Source organism: Chrysochloris asiatica, unplaced genomic scaffold (genome assembly GCF_000296735.1).
Source record: "Chrysochloris asiatica unplaced genomic scaffold, ChrAsi1.0 scaffold00535, whole genome shotgun sequence".
NCBI lineage: Eukaryota > Metazoa > Chordata > Mammalia > Afrosoricida > Chrysochloridae > Chrysochloris > Chrysochloris asiatica.
In genome coordinates this window covers 375,141-381,775 of record NW_006409053.1, presented here as the reverse complement: position 1 = coordinate 381,775, position 6,635 = coordinate 375,141, and the positions used below count along the sequence as shown (strand labels likewise).

The 6,635-nt window shown below is 35.6% G+C and overlaps 1 pseudogene; it reads left to right on the top strand.

Annotated features, from left to right (window-relative positions):
* The first annotated feature begins 2,158 nt into the window (after nt 1-2,158).
* Nucleotides 2,159-3,540, top strand: LOC102830343 (annotated as a pseudogene).
* Nucleotides 3,541-6,635: the final 3,095 nt, after the last annotated feature.

Genomic DNA, 6,635 nt, shown 5'->3' with positions numbered 1-6,635 from the left:
AAAAGTCATTGAGAAGACAGGAATGAAGGAAAAGGTCAAATTGGATGTCAGAGGAGACACTGAAACTTGTTCTCCAGTGAAGAGATGTTAAAGAAAATGGAAGAAATGAGGTTGTCCAAGAGCTGAACAGAAAATTTCAAAGATCAGCTTGAGAAATAAAGCCAAATATTACAAAAAAATATGCAAAGATCTGAAGCAACTGAAGAAAAAATTCAAGCTTCGGCTTTAGTTATTGAAAGAATCTCTGGGCAAATTATTGAATGATGCCGAAAGTGTCAAGAGAAGATGGAAGGAATATACAGAGTCTGTATACCAAAAGGAAAAGGATCATGTTCAACCATTTCAAGAGGTAGCATATGATTAAGAGCCAATGATACTGAAGGAGGAATTCCAAGGTGCATTGAAGGAATTGGCAAAGAACAAAGCACCAGGAATCGATGGAATAAAAATTGAAAATCTTTCAAGAAAGTGAGGCAGCACAGGAGGCACTGACTCATCTCTGCCAAGAAATTTAGAAGACAACTATCTGGCTGACTGAATGGAAGAGATCCGTATTTGTGCCCATTCCAAAGAAAAGTGACCCAACAGAATGTGGAAATCATTGGACAATCTCTTTGATATCCCAAGCAACTAAAGCTTTACTAAATGTAATACAGAAACGGCTACAATCATACATTGACAGAGAACTTCCAGAGGTTCAAGCTGGATTCAGAAGAGGCTGTGGAATAAGGGATATCATTACTGATGTCTGATAGATCTTGGCTGAAAGCAGAGAATATCAGTAAAATGTTTACCTGTGCTTTATTGACTATGCAAAGGCTTTCGATTGTGGGGATCATGACAAGTTATGGACAACATTGCAACGTATGAGTATGCTGGAACAGCTAATTGTGCTCATGAGGAATCTGTTCCTGGACCAAGAAACAGTTGTTGAAACAGAACATGGGAACACTGAATGGTTTAAAATTTATAAAGGAAGATGTGCGACAAGGTTGTATTCTTTCACCATACTTATTGAAACTTTATGCTGAGCAAGTCATCTAAGAAGCTAGGTTATATGAAGAAAAATGTGGCATCAGGATTAGAGGAAGACTCATTAACAAACTGTGATATGTAGATGATACAACCTTGCTTGCTGAAAGTGAAGAGGACTTAAAATATTTACTGATGAAGATCAAAGAGCACAGCCTTCGGTATGGATTACATCTCAATGTCAAGAAAACAAAAATCATCACCATTGTACTAATAAACAACATTCTTATCAATGAAGAAAAGATTGAAGTTGTCAAGGACTTTATTTTTCTTGGATCAACTATCAACACTCACTGAAGCAGCAGTCAAGAAATTAAAGGACGTATTGTATTAGGCAAATCTGCTGCACAAGACCTTTTTAAAGTGTTGAAGAGCAAAGATGTCCGCTTGAGGTGTGCCTGACTCATGCCATGGTATTTTCAATAACCTCATATGCATGTGAAAACTGGACACTGAATAATGAAGACCATCGAAGAATTGATGTCTTGATTTATGGTGTTTGGGAGAATATTGAAAGTGCCATGGGCTGCCAAAAGAACCAGTAGATCCATTTTAGAAGAAGTGCAGCCAGAGTGCTCCTTGGAGGCCTAGATAGCCAAACTTTGTCTCTGATACTTCGGACATATTGTCAGGAGGGACTAGTCACTGGAGAAGGATATCATGTTTGATAAGGTGGAGGGTAAGAGAAAAAGAGGAAGACCCCCCAAAGAGATGGATTGGCCAAGTGGCAGCATTGATGGACCCAAGTGTGGCGACAGTAGTGAGGTTGGCCCAGGGTCAGGCAGTGTTTTGTTCTGCTGTCCATAAGGTCCCTATGGCTTGGTACTGACTCAATGGCACCTAACAACAACAACAACAACAACTTAGACTCTAAATTCTAATGAACTTAGAGTCTAGGTAACTTGCTGGCTAAGACATAAATCAAATCTTATTTCATGTCATGATTCCCCAAATTTAAATTACTAGGATTTTCCACTAACTGGTTTTTTTGTAAATTTATAGTGAAGGTAGAGATTGAATTGTTGAGACAAGCAGACAAACTTCATATGGTAGATAACTACCCAAACCAGATCACTGCCATTGAGAGAATTCTGACTCAAAGTGACACTGTTTAGGGTTTTCGAAAATGCAAAACTTTGAACAGAGGAGACATACTAATCTTTTTCCCACGAAGTGGCTGGAGGGTATGAACCACAGTTTGTGGCTAGCAGTTCAATTACTAATCCACAGTACCACTAGTGCCCCTAAGCAGAAAATTCAGCCCAGACAAAATGATTTGTTAAACAAGTCTCCAAGTGTAACAATGTCAAAATGTACCAAATGAGTTTTTTTTTAATGTTTAAACTTGCAGTTTACCAAAAGACTTAACTTTTCCCATGTTCCTTCTACAGACGTCTAAGTGCCTGAGAGCAAACATACATTGTTACTTCTTTAAAAAGTAGAAAAATCTGACTGTCATTTAGAGATTTGCATGTTTTGCATGGATGTCTGTAATATCTCCCCATTTAAAAATGATTATTTAAATTTCTAACAGTGTGCCTCGTTAGTGTTTTTACTAAGACACCTCCTATGGCTTTTCTTTTAGATTAAGCCACAAAATACAGGAACGAATGCAATATAAATAATCACTTAAAATTATTTACTCTGGCTTTGATGAAAGTCTACATTTATATAGATATCAGAAACCACCCATGATGCAAGCTCCAAATCATTTCTAATACTATCAGTTTTGAAGTATACTTGCATGCATTTGGTGTCATTTTGTCATCTTTTGAGACTGGATTTGCTGCCTTTAGAGAATTGAGTTCTTAATTAATACCTATAAATAACCTCCAAAGATCCCCACTACTCTCTTGATAAAACAAAAGTGTCACACCATGTACATATTTACTCCAAAGGCAACTAAGCATTTTACAAAGAGGTAATTTAATATTATGGATCATTTTTTAAAAAATGATTTTTTTTTCCTTTCTAGCCAGGAACTTTTAATATGAGAATTAAAGAAAACAGCAGGATTGCTGAATTCCATGTTTAAAACAAGTTATGTAAGCAGCTTACCATTCTGTGGTTCCAATATCATCTATCATTCCTTCTGTGACAGTCCCCCTCTTTTTAAGCGCTCTTGTTCTGACACACGCCTGAATGAAGCCATCATTTCCACTTTTGCTGGTGTGAATACTACGGTAGGAAGTCTGCTGGTTATCCTCACTTCCTACTCCTGTGTTCTGTTCTCCATCTTTCATAGGAATCCTGGGGAAGGAAGGAACAAAGTTCTCTCAACTTGTGCCTCTCGCTTGACTGCTATAATTCTCTTCTATGCAACCTTCCATCTATACTTACCTGAGACCCAGTTCCAGCTACTCCCTGAACCCGGACACATTGGCTTCTTTGTTCTACACAGTGGTGATCCCCATGTTGAATCCTCTGATTTACAGCCTCAGGAACAAGGAAGTTAATAAAGATTTATAGAATGTGATTACTAAGAAAAGAATCCCTTCATTTCTGTGACTGCCTGGCAAATTTTCTGAGCTAAAGAGAGTATTTAACTAACTTTTTGGACTAAATAGAATATTTAATTAACTTTCAAAGACTAGTTTAAGCATACATATTTTCAAAGTAAACACAGTATGTTAATACTTAAGTGTCTGTCTCCAAGTAGTTGAACTGACCTTTCAGTCCAATGCATTATCCTGCAAGGCCACACCAGGACTCTGTATTCAAGTAGAGATAAGGTAAATCAGAAGACTAATTAATACAGGAGCATGGTGTGTTTATTTTATTGTTGTCAATCAGCTTATTTATAATTAAGTCTTGACTATAAAAAAAAAGACGGTTAAGTGCTTAGAGATAAAATCACAATATCAAGTGTGCAGAATAATTGGAACCATCCATTGAATTTTTCTTATGCAGTTTTGTTACCTCTTGTAAGTTTACTGTTGGTTATATATCACATTTTTCATATGTGCTTTACTGTGATCAAGGGATTAATTTTAGCTTATTGATCTATGTCATGGAGAGGACACTTAAGCCAAACTTTGGGGCTGTAGATTTATTGCAAATCTAAACTTATGACTTTTTATCTTTTCCTAGGCATACACAATGCATTCATAAAAGACTAAAAATGAGTTTGTGCAAAAAAATTGCTGTCAAGATTTTTAATGCATCAATTTCAATACTCTGCATTCTTCACTCTTCCCCTCACAACTTTCTAAGAACCTTTTTCCTTTCTCTCTTCATACACATACACTCATGCACACATATAAACAAACAAAAAGTATAGCAAACAAAAAAACACAACATATTCAGAGGCAACAGGGTTCATGCGAATATTATTCAATACTATTAAGCAATATAGATCAAACTTCAATGAATGAAATTTAACCTTATTTTTCCTATTAGGTTTGTGATAGTCCTGGTAGAAATCTGCCAGTTGTCAATAAAGTATAATTGTAATTAATTTTAATATTAATGTTAGGCTCTATTGGTATGGAAGTAGATATCAAAGGTTGACTTACAATGTCAATATTATGCTAATATATGTTTCTTTCAGTGTAAAATTTGGGGATAAAAAACATATTTTAGACATTAAGTCATTATTCAGGGTTTTCAACATGTATTATTCTGAACCATCTTTTCTCCTCTTAAATTTAGTTATCCTCAATCTGACAAATCTCATTTATAAAGTGTACAGGTACTGCCAACTTTGGATGGTAGTACTGTTTTGTGATGCTGAATCATTTTTAATTTGTTGAATATATATATTTTGTATAAATTTTGATTTTTTCTCTAACTCATAATTGTTGTTGCTGTTAAGTGCCATCAAATTTATTCTGACTCCTAGCATCCCTGTATAGGGTTTCCTGGAAGCAGCTGGTAGGCTTGAACCACGGACCTCATACCAACTTTGCAGTCAAATGTTGAAGCCCACAGCATCTATTATCTCTTTAGTTATACCTTATTTTGCCATGCCTGTTTTTCAGGCACATCATTCAGGTTTTTGAAGAAATATGTTTTGGGCAGGGTCCTACTTAGATTGTAATTACTTGTAGTAAAATATTTTATTATTCTTAATTTCCCTTACTTAATGCTCAATTCATTTATATAAATACATATCCAATTTCTAAAGAAAAAAATCTCTAACTTTAAAAAAAAGTTATCTTTAAAAACAATGACAAACTGGTAATTATTATATCAAATGTGATTTCTTTGCCTGATCCTTTGTTTAGCATTTGACAATATTTATTAAGCTCTTCTTTATGAAAGGCAATAGTGTTATTATCTCTTTTCTATAGAATTTTATTTTATTTATTTATGCCTCTTAACATTGTTCCCCCCCCCTTTCCAACCATGCCTCAATCTCTGTATCACAGAATCAAGGTTGTACATACATCATTATTTACTTCTGTCCTACTTAGCCCATGCAAATCTGCTTAACTGTTCTTCCATCTGACTTCTTCTTCCATTCCCCTCCCCTTTCTTGCTTATTGTCCCCCTATCCAGCCCCCAAACTATCCTGTGTCTATTCCTTACCTTGTGTTCCACCTCCCCCTCCCTCCCTTTACCCCACGTCCCACATCCCTGTAACCAGCAAAGAATCCCTCCCTTTAGTATGGGTTCTTTTTCTTAGTCTTTTACAATAAGGTCCTATGCAATATTTCTCCTTTTGTGACTGACTAATTTCACTCAACATAATGGCTTCAAGTTTCATCCATGTTATGCGGTGGCTTGCAGTTTCCTTGTTATTCTTCAAGGTAACATAATATTCCATTGTGTTGTGTATCACAGTTTGTTTATCCATTCTTCAGTTGATGGACACTTAGGTGTCTTCATCTTTTTGCTATTGTAAATAGTGCTGCTATGAACATTGGTGTGCATATATCTACTCGTGTTATAGTTCATGTTTCTTGTGGGTAAATACCAAGTAGAGGAATTGCTGGAACATAAGGTGTTTCTATTTCCAACCTTCTGAGGAAGTACCATATTGCTTTCCAGAGAGGTTAGACAATTTTATAATCCCACCATCAATGCAGGAGCATCCCAGTTTCTCCACATTCTCACTAACGTCTTTATCCTGTATTTATTTTAGCTTTGCTGTGATCGTGAACATTTCTTAATATGTTTGTTGTCTGCCCTGATCTCCTCCTTGGTGAATGAAGTGTCTGTTCATGTCCTGTACCCATTTTCTAATTGGATTCTTTGTCTTTTTCTTGTAGAGGTGTTGTAGTTTCCTATATATTTTAGAAATTAGTCCCTTGTCTGATGTCATTGCAAAAGATTTTTACCCATTCAGTAGTTTCACTTTTTTTTTTTACTCTTCTGGTGAAGTCTTTTGATGCACATAAGTTTAAAAATTTTAGTATGTCCTAATCATCTATTTTGTCCACTTTTGTTAGTGTAATTTTCAAAATGTTTGGAAGTCTGTGTATTCCCTGAATTGGTGCCCTCACATTTGTCCCTATTTTTCATTGATGGCCATCATAATTTTGGGATTCATATTTAGGTCTTTAATCCACGCTGAGTTCGTTTTTGTATAAGGTGAGATAAAGGTCTTTTTTCAATCTTTTGCATATCACATTTCAGTTCTATCAGCATCATCAGTTGAA